Raw genomic sequence first — 15,963 nt, forward strand, 5'->3', positions numbered from 1 at the left:
AAATAATTGTGAGTTAAACATGTTCTTGTCAATTTTTTTTTCGATTAAAATGTTTGATATTCAATAATTTAAACATATTTTGTTGTCTTTGTGATTGGCCAAAAATTTGAAACTGGTGACCATGTCTTGAAGGCAACCATTAAAGAAAATTAGACAGTTTTAAAACACCATTTATTTAATAAAAATATTAAATATTTCTTCCCAAAACTGCATGTAATTATATAAATGCTTCAAGTGTTAGTCTTATGACAGCCATTTTTCATAATTTAAACCATTTCTGTACCAAAATATCAAAAGGGTTTTTTCCTGATGTGATCTTCATTTTTGACTTCATGTGAAACACAAAATGTACATCTGATTGTGGCTAAGCCGTGTATAAAATCACTTATTTTGTCAGATTCTTAGAGAAAAATAAATTCTAATTTTATAGTTTGGTAGAGCCTTAAAAATCGTTGCAAAGGGGACATTTTGGTACACCATGTTCACTTTTACTGAGTTGTTATCAATTTACCATTCAGTTTAAGCTAGGTTGCATATTTTATACTGATGTTAAAGTATTGACATGATTATGATTAAATCACTTATTTCTCAACCATTTTTTTTTTCATTTTCCAGATGTCAAAAGATTTTTAAAAGGCCCATTATTATATCATGTACAAAAAAAGCTACATGTACTTCTCCACCTCTTCCTACAGACCAATTAGTCTTACATGCATTACAATGTATACATGTATGGAAAGAGTAATATTAGAACGAATAGTTGCATATATTGAGGGACACAGACTGATTGACTTAAACCAAGAAGGGTTCAGAAAAAATCATTCGACAACAAATGCCCTTCTTAGACTGGTTCAAACAATAGGTGATGCTCTGAACAGGAATGAATTGGTTTTGGCTTGGTCAGTAGATTTTGAAAAGGCGTATGATTCAATATGGTGTGAGGGATCAGATGGTTAAACTGCATAAATTAGGTATAAAAGGAAAAATCTGGATATGGATAAATAGCTTCCTCACTAATAGAACAGCCAGATGCATGTTGAATAATTTCTTTGGGAATCAATTTGAAACAAAAATTGGCTTACCACAAGGGTCAGTTCTGTCACCTACCCTCTTCCAACATTTTTATAGCAGACATTATGGATAACACCACAGGACAAAACTGCAAATTTGCTGACGATGGCACATTGTGGTACAAGGGACAAGACATCAAAGAACTAAAAGAAAAAACACCAAGAGACGTTAGCACAGTCTTAAAATGGACTGAACAATGGAGGATCAATGTCAACATGGGAAAATGTGAAGTATGTCTTTTCTCAAACAAAGATCTAGATATAACACAAAAAACTCTGTCAATTTGTTCAACTTCAAATACAGTCCCACACCCAAACTATTTGGCGTAACGTTGGATGAAAAACTCATAAAAAAACAACAGATGGAGGAGTATCTTACCAACAATGATACATATGAATGACAAGAATCTCCATTTGGTAAGGCTATAAATCAAGCCATCGACATGCAAAAAGCAACAAAAGTAGATATAAAACTTATAGAGCCAGAGTTTACCTACAAGACAGGAGCGGATTTTATGCTGATTGGAGCACCAAGCTACTGGAGCCGATTGGGAAGCTCGAAAAACAGAACCGCAGAACAAACTACCCAAAGCAAACAAATTGTACAAGAATAGGAGAAAGCTCTGATTCAACAGCTATCGCATTTACAGATGGCTCCTGTCAGGGAAATCCAGGACCATGTGGAGCAGGAGCAGTAATATATACTGAGAACCAAGCTTAAAAAGACCAGTAGCTAGCAGAGGCTCCATACTTTTAGTGGACCTAGTAGCTATCCTTATGGTCTTGGAACACTGCATTTACACACTTAGAGAACAGTTTACTGAGGTAAAGATTCTATCAGATAGCCAGACAGCTGTTGGCATCTTGACTCTCAACTGGAAGTCAACTAACTACATCGACACTATCACAGACATTAAAGAAAGCATTTGGACCCTCCTGAGAGGTGGCATATAAACTACCCTATCTTGGATCCCAGACCATACTAATATAGCCGGGAACGAGATAGCAGACCAGTTAGCAAAAGATGCAGCACAGGAGGCCTCAAGTCTAAATGACCAGTACAACGTCATAACAATGTCAGATGTGAAAAGTGCAGTCAAGATGTCAACAAAACTTAAATGACAAAATAGATGGACTAGAAGTGAAACTGGGAGACAACTACATGCATTAGTTCCTATTGTAGGTAAGACCCATCCACTTGATTATCCGAACCTGGTTATAGGGAGAATCATGTCAGAATTTAGAACAGGCTACAATAGACTAAATAAATACCGCCATCAGATAGGCCAATCCCTCAGGCCATACTGCGAATGTGGTGAAGAAGAAAGCACAGAACACTTTCTACTTAACTTACAAGATACCACCAGAAAGGAGAAGAAATGAAAAGACAGCTGGAGATACATAACATCCCAATAGATACACTTAGCCCTGAAGAATTCTGATCCTGCACCTTAACAATTTAACCCGAGTATACAATGTGACATTACTTAGAGAAACTACAGTACCAAGCTGAAACAAGCTAGCATAAACAGACCAATTGTGTCAAACTATATATTGACCTTAGGATCAGGATCAGAATAGGGTTAGGATTTTAACTAACAAAGAAATGTATATATTTCATTTAAAATTTGTAACTTCATGCGCAACACATTGCAGAATAATCAGACAGATGATTGTGACTGATGAACGGGTAGAAGAAAGCTGCACAGGTTTGTCAGTCTCAGAAGAGGTAATTCCTCAGGCTCAGGAGACAGGACAGAAGACACCAGTGACAGTGTAGACACGTCCATTTTTGTTGTGATGAACCTTTACATTATAAGCGCAATTAAAGTAAGTAAGTGTATGGGGTGGACCTGGTTTTAAATAAAACTATTCAAGCAAACAAATAATGTGTCTCTATAAACTTGTAAGATTTGAAAACATTATAGCGCGACAGGACGATGTCGATGATCAGCTGTACAAGCACCTGCTACAACAGAGGTCAGAGCGGTAAACTTGTTCAATTTCGGATACTTTGTCTTACTTACTCGGACTGTCGAATTTATGGTACCATGCAAAAAATAAATTATAAGATATATCGCACTTTGAAGGACAAAACTTGTTAAAACGATATTGTTTTGGCTTTATTTACACTTGTCTGCCATCTTGAAATATTTAGATATCACCAAGGCGACTACGTCACTAGAGTCGGATTATCGCCCCTGAATTTCTACCAATTTCACGTAACGGTTTGAATTTGGTGCGACTGTCGTACAAGTGCATAGGCGGATCCAAGAGGGGGGCCCTGGGGGGCCCGGGCCCCCCTTTCGTGGGAAAAATTTTGTTGATTATATAGGGAATCACTGGAGCATGACTGGAGCGCCCCCCTTTAGGTCAGTCAGCGGCCCCCCCTTCTTCTTCTTCTTCTTCCAAGTAAGGAACCGAATTCATTTTGAATGTGTATGGTCCCGCGAAAACTTAGCGCAGTGCCGGGCAAGGCAACAAGTCTTCTCAAGGTTATTTACATTTAAAACGTTCGCCAATTTACAATTAAAATTATGTACACGCTATGCGAATAAAAAGTTCTGGATCCGCCACTGAAGTGAGAGGTTTAACGCTATAAAACCAGGTTCAAGCCACCATTTTCTACATAAGAAAATGCCTGTACCAAGCCAGGAATATGACAGTTGTTGTCCATTCGTTTGATGTGTTTGAGCTTTTGATTTTGCTAACTATAACTAACTAACTAACTAACTAACTAACTAATTTTATTCAGTATAAAATCCAGTACAAAAGGATCATCGCTGAAATACATGAAAACATAGAAAAACAAAAGAAAAATAAAACATAAAGAGACAACAATTGTGACACTTTTAACAAACAATAGACAAAACAACCACTTCAATATTATGCAATTATTCCCACTGATGAATTTCTTATCAAAATACATTTGTCTATATATATATAAAAGAAATCTGTTGGGAACATCAGTCTCCGAACAGTTCATTAAATATCTAAATTTATCAAAATTATCTAAATTACAAAAACACGGTATACATGGTATAATATTAACAATGTCATCATTAAACTTTTTCCTCTCGTCTTGATAGAGGTTACATTCACATATAAAATGAAACTCATCTTCAATTTTGTTATCAATACAATGTTTACATATTCTTTCATCCAAAGGCGTATTATTATATCTGCCTTTTTCAATGTGTAAATTGTGGTTAGAAATTCTTAATTTACATAACTGTCTAATATATTGTTTTGAGATATTCAACTTTGTATAAGTCTCAGGTTTATATTCCTTTTTTTGCGTAATTTGTTTTGGTTTTCGCCTGACAAACATGAAAAAAAATATTTTCCATATCTTTCTTGTAATATCTTTTTCACTGCAGATATGAGTTTTCCTTCTGACAGAGTTCCTTTATTATTCCAGACATGGTCAAAACCAATGAATTTTAGAAACTGAAAAATGTGTTTATTGAAGGTACATGGAAAGGTACAATCAACATTTTCGATTGACTTATATGCTAATTTTGAAACTGAATTCAAAAGAGGGTCTTTATACAAATATATCCAGTATTTAAGAGATTGCAAAATAACAAATATAGAGATTGGATAACGACCAAGTTCTGCCATACTGGCAATATTAGAAGCATATTTAGTGGCACCAAGTGCAAATTTACAATATCGAATGTGAACCTTTTCAGGTGCAAAATTTAAAAAAGTTTTTTCTAAATCATCATTTGAACCTGGTGTTAATCTTTTGTCCAGGTTAAGAATGTACGGACCCCACAATTCACTTCCATAAAGAAGGACTGGTTTAACACAGGAGTCAAAAAGTTTTAAAAGCAAAGGTGTATTATTATGTGTACAATGAAATTTACGTTTAATCATGAAAATTACTTAAAGAGCTTTCTTACTGAGATCTTCAACTGCAGTACTGAAAGAACCTGATGCTCTCATTACAATACCTAGGTATTTATACTCTTGAACACTTTTGATAAGATTTTGCTCAAAATAAAAATTACAGTCTTTCAATAATTTACCTGATTTATTAAATACTATTATTTGAGTTTTTTCTATATTCAATGATAATTGCCATTTTTGACAATAAAGTTCCAATGAGGATAAACAGTTTTGTAGCCCTTCTTTGGTTTGAGACATTAAAATTATGTCATCTGCATACATTAAACAATTTAAGCTTGTATTCCCTATATCTACTGGATCACATTTCTTATCAAGATATCCTGGAAAGTCATTCATAAATAAATTGAAAAGAAGGGGACTCAGTATACACCCTTGTTTTACACCAACATTTGAGAGTATGGAATCAGTTAGTCCGGAATCTAGTTTAATTGAATATTTAACACATGTTTACATATCTTTGATTAAATGGAAAATCTTGCTATTTGATTAGTGACTTTATTTTTGTGATTTTACTTTTTCATGTATTTCTCGAGTACATATTTTGATACGACTATTGTTTTTTTACGGTTTGCAATGACTATGCTATTTTATGTACAGTAGGGGACAAGTATGAACGTAAAGCAAAAAATAAAAAATCGGTCGCACTCAGAGGCGGATTTAGAGGGTTTTCCAGGCCCCCCCCCTTTTTGTGGGAAAAATTTGGTTGATTAATTAGGGAATCACTCGGCTTTAGCATGACTGGAGCGGACGAAATTAGGCAGTCAGTGGGACCCCTTATGAAAGTTTCTGGATCCGCCACTGACACTATTCCATGTAAGAGGGGGGCGGGAGGGGGGGGGGGGGGGGGGGGGGTTGGACCTTTATCGGGACTCCGGGATTATGTCCATTTTTAAGTTTGGAATTTCGGGAACGAGCTATGTCATCATCGGGATTTCGGGATTTTGTTTAATCGAGACACTGGACGTATAGTTACGTCCTGGAATTCGGGATTTTTATCTATCGGGACTCTTATTCAGTGAAAAAAATAGCATTAGCTTACCCTTCCGGAGCACCTGGGTTTACTCCTAGTTTTTGTAGGAGTTCCTGCATGTTTTTTTAGTGTTCGGTGTTTTGTTTGTGATTGTTCCTTTTGTACCCGCGTTTATTTGTTCAACGGTTTAGGTTTGTTTTTTTATTACTACTTGGATATATTTGCACATTGTTTGTTCTATGGTTTTAAGTCTTTGGATTTATCCGAAGATAATTTTGTTCATCTTGGTCAAAGTTATAAATGTAAGAGTACTAAAAATTAATAAACCAGAGGACACGATTACACAGAGAAACAAAACAGGATTTAAACCATTTGCGTCAGCACAAGATGAGTATTCAAAGAAAAAGTAACCCTTCCACATGCCAGTTCCAAAGCGTCTAATTTTGACCCCCCCAAAAAATACGGTTTGAGTTTCGTGTTACACAATTCATTGTTTCGAAGCACTCTACAAAGTTATTTACAGAATAATGTCAGTCAGTGCCAGTGATCACCCATACCACAGAGCTAAATAGGGCCCATAATAAATTTAAAAAAAAAAGATGTCGGACAAAATTCAGTAAAGCCAGTTTAATATATAAAAATCTCTAAAAATATGCCTTCTTTTAAACATGTATACATAAGCAAAGCATGCATATTAAAATTGATATGCTTTACTTTTATAAGAAGTCTCTAAACAAATTATATATCTTTTTATGCCCCACCTAGGGGCATTATTTTTTTCGATATGTGCGCTAGTTCGTTCGTTTGTCCGTCCGTTCGTCTGTCTGTCCCGCTTCAGGTTAAAGTTTTTGGTCAAGGTAGTTTTTTATGAAGTTGAAGTCCAATCACTTAGTACACATGTTCCCTATGATATGATCTTTCTAATTTTAATGCCAAATTAGAGTTTTGACCCCAATTCCACGGTCCACTGAACATAGAAAGTGATAGTGCAAGTGGGGCATCCGTGTACTATGGACACATTCTTGTTTTAAAATCTAATACACATTAAGCAAAGCATGCATATTAAAATTGATATTCTTTACTTTTATTAGAAATTTCTAAATAAATGTGTCTCTTTTAAATATAATACACATTAAGCAAAGCATGCATACTAAAATCGTCATTATAACTAAAAAAAATCAATAAAAATATCCTATAAGTTTTTAAATCAAAAGTAACATCCAACCACCTTAAAATGCTTTACACGTTTTACAAAACCAGTGCCTTCCTTTTGATGCATTTTTTAGTCTTGCTAAAGGAAGATTCTGCCAATGCAGACATGAACTGCGCATAACACTTATATAAAAATAAGGAGATTGGGTATGTTTTTTTACGTCTGCATCACTTTTACAAAAATTGCAGATATATACATTATATTCCACTATCATAGAATAAATGCTGTCTATAGATTTCCATGCATCGTCATTACAATATCGGTATTTCTTTTTTAATTTTATATCCACTAGTTTGTCTGAACATGTACTTGAAACCATTTCAGGGCGGTTTCTATGTGTTCCTCCTCTATCACCAGACTGTCATCAACCGCTGACTTAAGTTTCAATAAAAATTTAATTTCATATAATCTGAAGAAAAATCTGAAATAAGACCGGCAAAATAGCTTGACTCTATATAAATCGCTATTTTGCCGGAGCCGGCAAAATAGCGCTAAGGAGGCTATGTTGCCGGAGCCGGTAAACTAACACCCAAGAGGCTATTTTGCTTGAGCCGGCAAAATAGCCACTGCCAATATTAAATGGCAAGACACACATTAAGAATTACCCGAAAAAACAACATCGAATTAATTGTATACGCACAACTACTTGACACTGTATCCTGGCTTCGGACTAGCCCACAAAAAAGTTACAGAGTAAAGAAGAGTGATGACGTATACAATGTACTATCATACTCCAAGTAACTGACGAAAATTTCTTACCTTCTTTTATTGAGCTCAAATTAGCCAACTTTTTTATGTTTCATATAAGTTTTGGAATGTCGCAGTCTCCATGTATATATAATCTGTTTTAAACTTAGCTTATAGATTATATCAATAAGATACAGGGAATCTGCACAACAGACTGACTGATTGCTTTAATCATGTTAATTGAACAGTATACATGCAATCCTTAATTAATGTATTGTGCCAAAATGCATATGTTATTTTATCAAGATTTCGGGATATTGTCAAAAAATGTCCAGGAAATCGGGATTAGATGAAAATAAACTCGGGATTTCGGGATTGGACCCCCTCCGACCCCCCCATGTTATCGAAGACAAAAAGCGAAAAAAAAAACGTCAAGAAAAAAAATAGCGACAACTGAGACTTCTATAACAGACGGGGTGGGAACCGGGATAGAAGGGAAGTAAAAATAGGAAGGAGGATGCAAGTTTGAGTTACCTAGGCAGCCGGTAGGGAATTGGAAGTCGGCGAGGAAAGTACCCCTAGTCAACCCATTCATAGCATGTGTATATAAGTAGAAATTAACTTATCAAGTTACCTATAAATATAAAAAAGAAGATGTGGTATGATTGCCAATGAGACAACTCTCCACAAGAGACAAAATGACACAGAAATTAACAGCTATAGGTCGCCGTACGGCCTTCAACAATGAGCGAAGCCCATACCGCATAGTCAGCTATAAAAGGCCCCGAAATCACAAATGTAAAACAATTCAAACAAGAAAACTAACGGCCTAATTAATGTACAAAAAAATGAACGAAAAACAAACATGTAACACAGCAACAAACGACAACCACTGAATTACAGGCTCCTGATTTAATTGGGACAGGCACATACATACAGAATGTGGCGGGGTTAAACATGTTAGCGGGATCCCAACCCTCACCCTAACCTGGGACAGTGGTGCAACAGTACAACATAAGATCGAACTATAAAAATCATTTGAAAAAGGCTCAACTCATCAGATGGATACAAATAGAAATACATATAACAAAAACACGTGGACGTGACCGGGTACTTGTACATCCCAACAACAAAAAGACACTAAGTACAGATCTGAGAGTACTTGCAGTTACTGACCGCTAGTTCAAAGTAGAAAAAAAAAAACTTATATAAACAAATTATGCATCTAAGACTAAATTATTAATCAGTACTCATCCAACATCCAATGGATTTAGTGTAAATTTAAGACGTCATAAACAGTCGGAGAAAAACATGACCTTGTGCAATGCCAGGATACAGGAGTCGACAGATTGTAGATCCATGAAAGTGCATATGTGTATAACAATGATATTTAGTTTGCTTTTAATTTACCGATAAGTTTTCTACAGGTACAACTGAACTTCAAAACCAAATCTTTATATCTATGGAAGAATTTAGTAAAAGTTTTAAGTAATTTGTTGTAACGAAATCCCTGACTTAATAATTTACCGTAATACATAGATTACGTTCGTTAAAATCTAAAACGTCACAACAGACACGGGCATAGCGAACAAGTTGTGAAATATAAACACCATAAGATGGTGCCAAAGGAACATCACCATCCGAAAAAGGAAAATTAACAATATGGAACGAAAAATCGTTTCTTTTGTCATAAATTTTAGTGAGGAGTTCCCCGTGTAAAACTGGAATATCTGAATCTAGGAAAGGACAGTTATTAGCGTTTACATTTGATTTATTTAAAGTAAGTTCCTTTGGGTAAATTTCGGCAGTATATTTAGAAAATTCTTGATTATTTAACGAAAAAATATCACCAAGATAACGGTAAATGTTGTTGAATTTATCAATTAATTGCAATTTAGACGGGTCTTTACTGAGTTTGGTCAAAAACTGTGATTCATAACAGTAAAAAAACAAGTCTGCTATTAAAGGGGCGCAATAAGGGCCCATAGGAATACCTACAATCTGTCGATAAACTGTGTTGCCGAAACGTACATAAATATTATCAAGGAGAAAATTAACAGCTTCAATCATCTCATCACACCTCCAGTAAGTATATCTACCATATTTACCTTTCTCATTAGTCTTTATAGAGAGGGAACAAGGGGGACCCAATAACAGCAAAACAGCAAATTGATTTGGCCTAAAAAGTAAAATCACAAAAATACTGAACTCCGAGGAAAATTCAAAACGGAAAGTCCCTAATCAAATAGCAAAATCAAAAGCTCAAACACATCAAACGAATAGATAACAACTGTCATATTCCTGACTTGGTAAGGTATTTTCTTATGTAGAAAATGGTGGATTGAACCTGGTTTTATAGCTAGCTAAACCTCTCACTTGTATAAACAGATAACAAGGAGTTGAAAAGGAATAACAGATAACAGTAAATTAAGAATTGTTCGAATTTAATATTTACGTATTGGGATACAAGGAACATTATCCCCATGCGTAAAAATCAAATTGGAACAATTCTTAATATTACAAACAGGAAAACAGGGGATACTTGATGAGGATAGGCCTAAATGTCCATACCACCTTAGCCGAAAAACCCTTTATATATATAATAAGGAACACAGACTCAGCTCTGTGATTTTTTTCTAAGAATCATACACTCAGGGGCGGATCTAGCCATTTATAAAAGAGGGGGGAGGGTTCCTAACCCAGGATAAAGGGGGGTTCCAAATATATGTCCCCATTCAAATGCATTGATCGTCAAAAAAAGGGGGGTTCCATTCCCCGGACCCCCTCCCCCCTGGATCCGCCACTGTACACTGTTTAAATTATAAGCACGTGTGAGTTTCTTTAAAAGTACACAAATAAATGATGAAAAAAGTATTCCATGACATAATTTTTTTATCATACATTGAGTTAACCAATTCTAGATATAGGTAACTCTAAATACAAGTTCATAGAAAATGGAAATTATTACAAGATATACTGGAATGGTCCTTGACCCGACTGATTTTAATATGTTTATGTGATGTTACTAGAATCCTTCTCCGAATAAGGGACCACCATATTAACAGTGGTAAGACCCAAATGTTCAATGATTTTCATTTTCTACCGAAGATTGGCTGTCAAAATGCTACCATTCCAATTTTCAATAACAGTTCACAGCAAATGCATTCTCACAATAACAGATAACAGCTAACAAGGAATAAGACAATAATAGCTAACAGCAAATATATTTTCAGAATAACAGATAACAAAGAATTAAATTGCTCCAAAACAGCACAACAGTTTAACCCATTGCCCCCTCTTTTTTTTTTTTTTTTAAATATGCTATATAGATTGAGGTCTTTATCAACGAAGCAAATATATATATATTCATAAGAGGGGGGGGGGGGCAAGGGGTTTAACTATTATGCTGTTTTGGGACAATTTAATTCTTTGTTATCTGTTATTCTGAAAATATATTTGCTGTTAGCTGTTATTGAAAATTGGAATGTTAGCATTTTGACATCCAATCTTCAGTAGAAATTGAAAATCATTGAACATTGTGACTTGGATGGAGAGCTGTCTGATTGGCACTCATACCACATCTTCTTATATCTATTAGGGTCTTTCCCCTGGCACTGTTAATATGGTGGTCCCTTATTTGCAGAAGGATTCCAGTAACATACATCACATAAACAAACAAAAAACAACAATCGGATCACTTCCAGTATATGTTATTATTATCCTTTGTAACAAATTCTCCATTGTCTTTGAACATGTATTTAGATTATCATTTTGTACAAATCATAATTTGTATTTTGACTTTGTACAGATTTTTTGTACAAATACTTTTTTTGTAACAATTTGTACAAAATTTGACTAAAATTCACTTATAACTTGTACAATAACTTATAGTATGAATTTTGTTATAAAAAAACATCGGTACACCCTATAGAATTTTTATTCAATGACCACATAATAAACCTTATGTTGTACTAGCTGTTACACCACTGTCCCAGGTTAGGGGAGGGTTGGTTGCCAACTAACATGTTTAACCCCGCCACATTCTGTATGTGGCTGTCCCAAGTCAGTAGCCTGTAATTCAGTGGTTGTCGTTTGTTGCTGTGTTACTAAGTTTTTCGTTCATTATTTTGTAGATAAATTAGGCTGTTAGTTTTCTCGTTTGAATTGTTTTACATTTGTCATTTCAGGGCCTTTTATAGCTGACTATGCGGTATGGGTTTTCTCATTGTTGAAGGCCGTTTGATGGGTTATAGTTGTTAATTTCTGTGTCATTTGGTCTCGTTTGGAGAGTTGTCTCATTGGCAATCATACCACATCTCCTTTTATACTTATTTACAAAATACAAAAATAGTTCTGTATCATTTGTTTGAGCATGTGAGTGAATTATGGCTTTAGGAATTACACAACATCTTTTGCATTTAGCATTTACATTTAGAACCGCTACTCCCCCTCTTTGCATTTACATCAAAGAGGACCCTGACCACTAGTTTTTTGAAAGCTTTTTACCTGCTTCACATAGCGAAAGTTGAAGCTCAGAAACTGTTGTTGCAAGCAAAGATGTGTCTTTAACAGCTTCAATTTAATTTCTCGACAAATATCCTTTTAAAAATCCTACAGCTGTTCCAATGCGGTACCCAAATTCTCCATATTCAATAATAACACAAAAGACGAAATATGCTATATAGGTTGATGTATATGTCAATGAAACAAATATATGTAGATCAATTGTATATAGTCTTTGTAATACTATAAACATTTATATCAATTTTTATAATGTACTGTTTTATCCTTTATCCTAACAGGAAAGGAATAAAGACGGTGTTGATGACATACCTATGCAGGACTTTGTTCTCCAGTAGTGTGTGGAGTGTAACATAACAGTACCCAAATTGCGCCGAGTACCCAAATTGCACCCATTTGACAAAAATAGCAGCGGAAATCTTACAAGTTTTCTTAGAGACCAAACAATTTGTATTTGTTTGATTTGACATCATGCACGTCTTTCAACATAGATAAATATATGATATACACAAAACGTGCATAGTTTATACCAACAGATGAAGTATTCACTGGAAAAAGTGAAATCTACGGTAACGCGACGTCCACAAAAAGTCAACTTTTTAAAATGAGCAATTAAAATATGTAACATGCATCTATTTATTTTAATTAACTATTTCTGGACAGTAACCCAACAATAAGTTGTCCTACTGGTCTGAAGATTATTTGAGTAGATCTTAAATTTTTAACACTTTCACCTATGTCAGTTTTGCTCTTACTGCTTTAGTCTTTGAGATGAAAGCCAAAAACTTCATTTGACCCCTATGTTCTATTTTTAGAAACTGCCGCCATGTTTTTGAATGGATCAAATCCCAGAATACAATCTATAAACTAGATACCATAAGGAACATTTAATTAAAGTTTTTAAGAATTTGGCCAAGTAGTTTCAGAGAAGAAGATTTTTCAAAAAGTAATTCACAAAAAATGTAAAAAAAAACCCGTTTTAAGGGGTCAATTGACTATTTTGATCATGTTGACTTATTTGTAGATCTTACTTAGCTGAACATTTATTGCCATTTATACTTTCTCTCTATCTTTTATAATATTAAAGAAAATAACCAAAAACAGTAAAATTTAATAGAAATAAACTATTTCCAACAGTAACCCAACAATGGGTTGTTTAACTTGTCTGAAAATGTCGTAACAGATAGCTCATGACCCATTTACCACTTTAACTCCCTTTCACTTTTGCTCTAACTGCTGTAGATTTTAAGATATAAGCCAAACACTGCTTTTGTCCACTATGTTCTATTTTAAGCCATGGCGGTCATGTCTGTTGATGGATCAAAACTTCGGATACAATTTACAAACTAGATACCATAAGGAACATACATTTAAAGTTTGGAAGTATTTGGCCCATTAGTTTCATAGTAGAAGATTTTTGAAAACATAAAAGACTTGCACGAAAAAATGTAAAAGATAAACGTTTCAATTGCAATAACTCCTTAAGGAGTAAATTGACTATTTTGATCATTTGACTTATTTGTAGATCCTACTTAGCTGAATATTTTTGCCTTTTACACTTTCTCTCTGTCTATTTTAATATTAAAGATAATAACCAAAAACAGTAAATTTTCATAATTGACTATTTTGATCATTTGACTTATTTGTAGATCCTATACTTAGCTGAATATGTTTGCCATTTACACTTTCTTTCTATCTATTATAATATTAAAGATAATAACCAAAAACAGGAAATTTTCATAAAAATAAACTATTTCGGACAGTAACCCTCTGCACAATGTGTTGTCCAATTGGTCTGAAAATTTCATAGCAGATAGATTTTGATTTATTCATCACTTTAACACCATGTCACTTTTGCTCTAACTGCTATAGTTTTTGAGATAAAAGCCAAAAACTGCAATTGACCCCTATGTTCTATTTTTAACCATGGCGGCCATGTTTGTTGATGGATCAAATATTCGGATACAATTTATAAACTAGATATACTAACGAACATTCAGCTAAAGTTTGAAGGTATTTGACCTAGTAGTTTCAGCGGAGAAGATTCTTGAAATAGTATACGATGACGACGACAGATGACGACGGATGCCAAGTGATGGCATAAGCTGACATGGCGCTTTGGGCTAGGTGAGCTAGACAGGCCTTTAAAGTGAGGGTACCTGTAAAGTGTGAAACGAAATAGAAACGGAACGGAACAAAACGAAACGAAATAACGCAGTACGAAACGAAATACAGCAAAACGAAACGAAATGAAACGGAAGAAATATTTATTTCATAATTTTAACTTAAATCTCTAACAAATGTCTTATAATACAATATGTTTGTGTGTTGCAGAGTTTGCATGCATCTGAATTTTATGGTTTAGTTGGAACAAATCAAATAAAACCGACAGAGGGGCGAACGTTTATTTTCAGGGGAAAGGGGGGGGGGGTTAGGGGGGGTCGTACATACCGATGCGTACTGCCTAAGTGTTTTAAGTTTTCACCCGTCGTTTTGAATGATAAAAAGTTTTTACGGTAGAATATTACCCAAGAAAGAAAAAAGGGGTGGTACACCTGAGATAAATAATATAAATGAGACTATATTTCAGAACTGCATGGGATATTGAGGACACGCACGTGGATCTCAATCTAGATTTGGGGTTCTATGACTAAATGAAGGTATACATAGACGTGCTGCTTAAATGGGCCCCCTTTTTATATATTAATGGCATACACTGAATTTCACTAAGGTCAAATAGCAATGGGTCAGTAATTTTTATCATCCGAATTATAATAGATGTTTGTTAAATGCTGTTTTATCGTTTTTATTTAAATTAAGATATCAAAACTTGTACTTGGATGGAGAAGGTTGTCTCGTTGGCACTCATACCACATCTTCGTATTTATATTTTAAAATATTTTATTACTGAGAAAACTATGAATGGGTCATGATTTTTTCATCGGAAACATATTAAGTGTCGTGATTTTTTCTCAAGGTTTTTATTTATGAAATTTTTGGTGTTTTCCCAGCTGCACTACTGTACCCAAAATCCCATGATTAGATCGACCCCCACTCCCCGTGATTGAGAAATAACCTTCATTAAATGAGAGTAGCTTGAAATATTTTGAAGCAATCTATTTCAATCCTAATATTATTGAATGTTAAAAGTTTTGGGCTAAACGTTGGGGAAGTTTTTTTTATATCATTTGCGGATTTACCTGAGACATAAAGAGATATGATCGTGCTACTTATAATGCCCCCTCCTTCACGTACTGTTGCACCAAAAATAAACAGAAAATGAAAATAAATAATTGAATTTGACCTTTTAACAAAATCTGTTATTTCACCCCCAAAATATTGAGAATTAAAGTTTTTGATGCAACCCCCCCCCCCCCCCCCCTCAGCCCCACCCCCACCCAAGCGCCGAAATTATAATGGTGGACTCATAAAATAATCGGGTTTGACAGCAAATTACCATATGTTGTCATGAAATGTAAGCTGTTGAGTGCCAGCCGGTTTTTCAGTTTTTTTTTTATACACTATGCGGCATTCTAAGTTCCTTTGATGTTTTAACAATGAGTTTCTACAAATCCATTTGAACTATA

At 34.6% G+C, this 15,963-nt stretch overlaps 1 protein-coding gene across 2 annotated transcripts in view; it reads right to left on the bottom strand.

Annotated features, from left to right (window-relative positions):
• Window positions 1-3,229, bottom strand: part of LOC127706047 (doublecortin domain-containing protein 1-like) — a 79,330-nt gene extending 76,101 nt beyond the window's left edge. For both annotated transcript variants that reach the window (XM_052210448.1, XM_052210447.1), the window contains exon 1: window positions 3,098-3,229. The gene's annotated coding sequence lies outside the window, so the exon portion shown is untranslated. The remainder of the gene's footprint in view (window positions 1-3,097) is intronic.
• Window positions 3,230-15,963: the final 12,734 nt, after the last annotated feature.

The sequence above is a fragment of the Mytilus californianus genome, unplaced genomic scaffold, assembly GCF_021869535.1.
Source record: "Mytilus californianus isolate M0D057914Y unplaced genomic scaffold, xbMytCali1.0.p SCAF_6, whole genome shotgun sequence".
In the NCBI taxonomy this organism is placed as follows: Eukaryota; Metazoa; Mollusca; class Bivalvia; order Mytilida; family Mytilidae; genus Mytilus; species Mytilus californianus.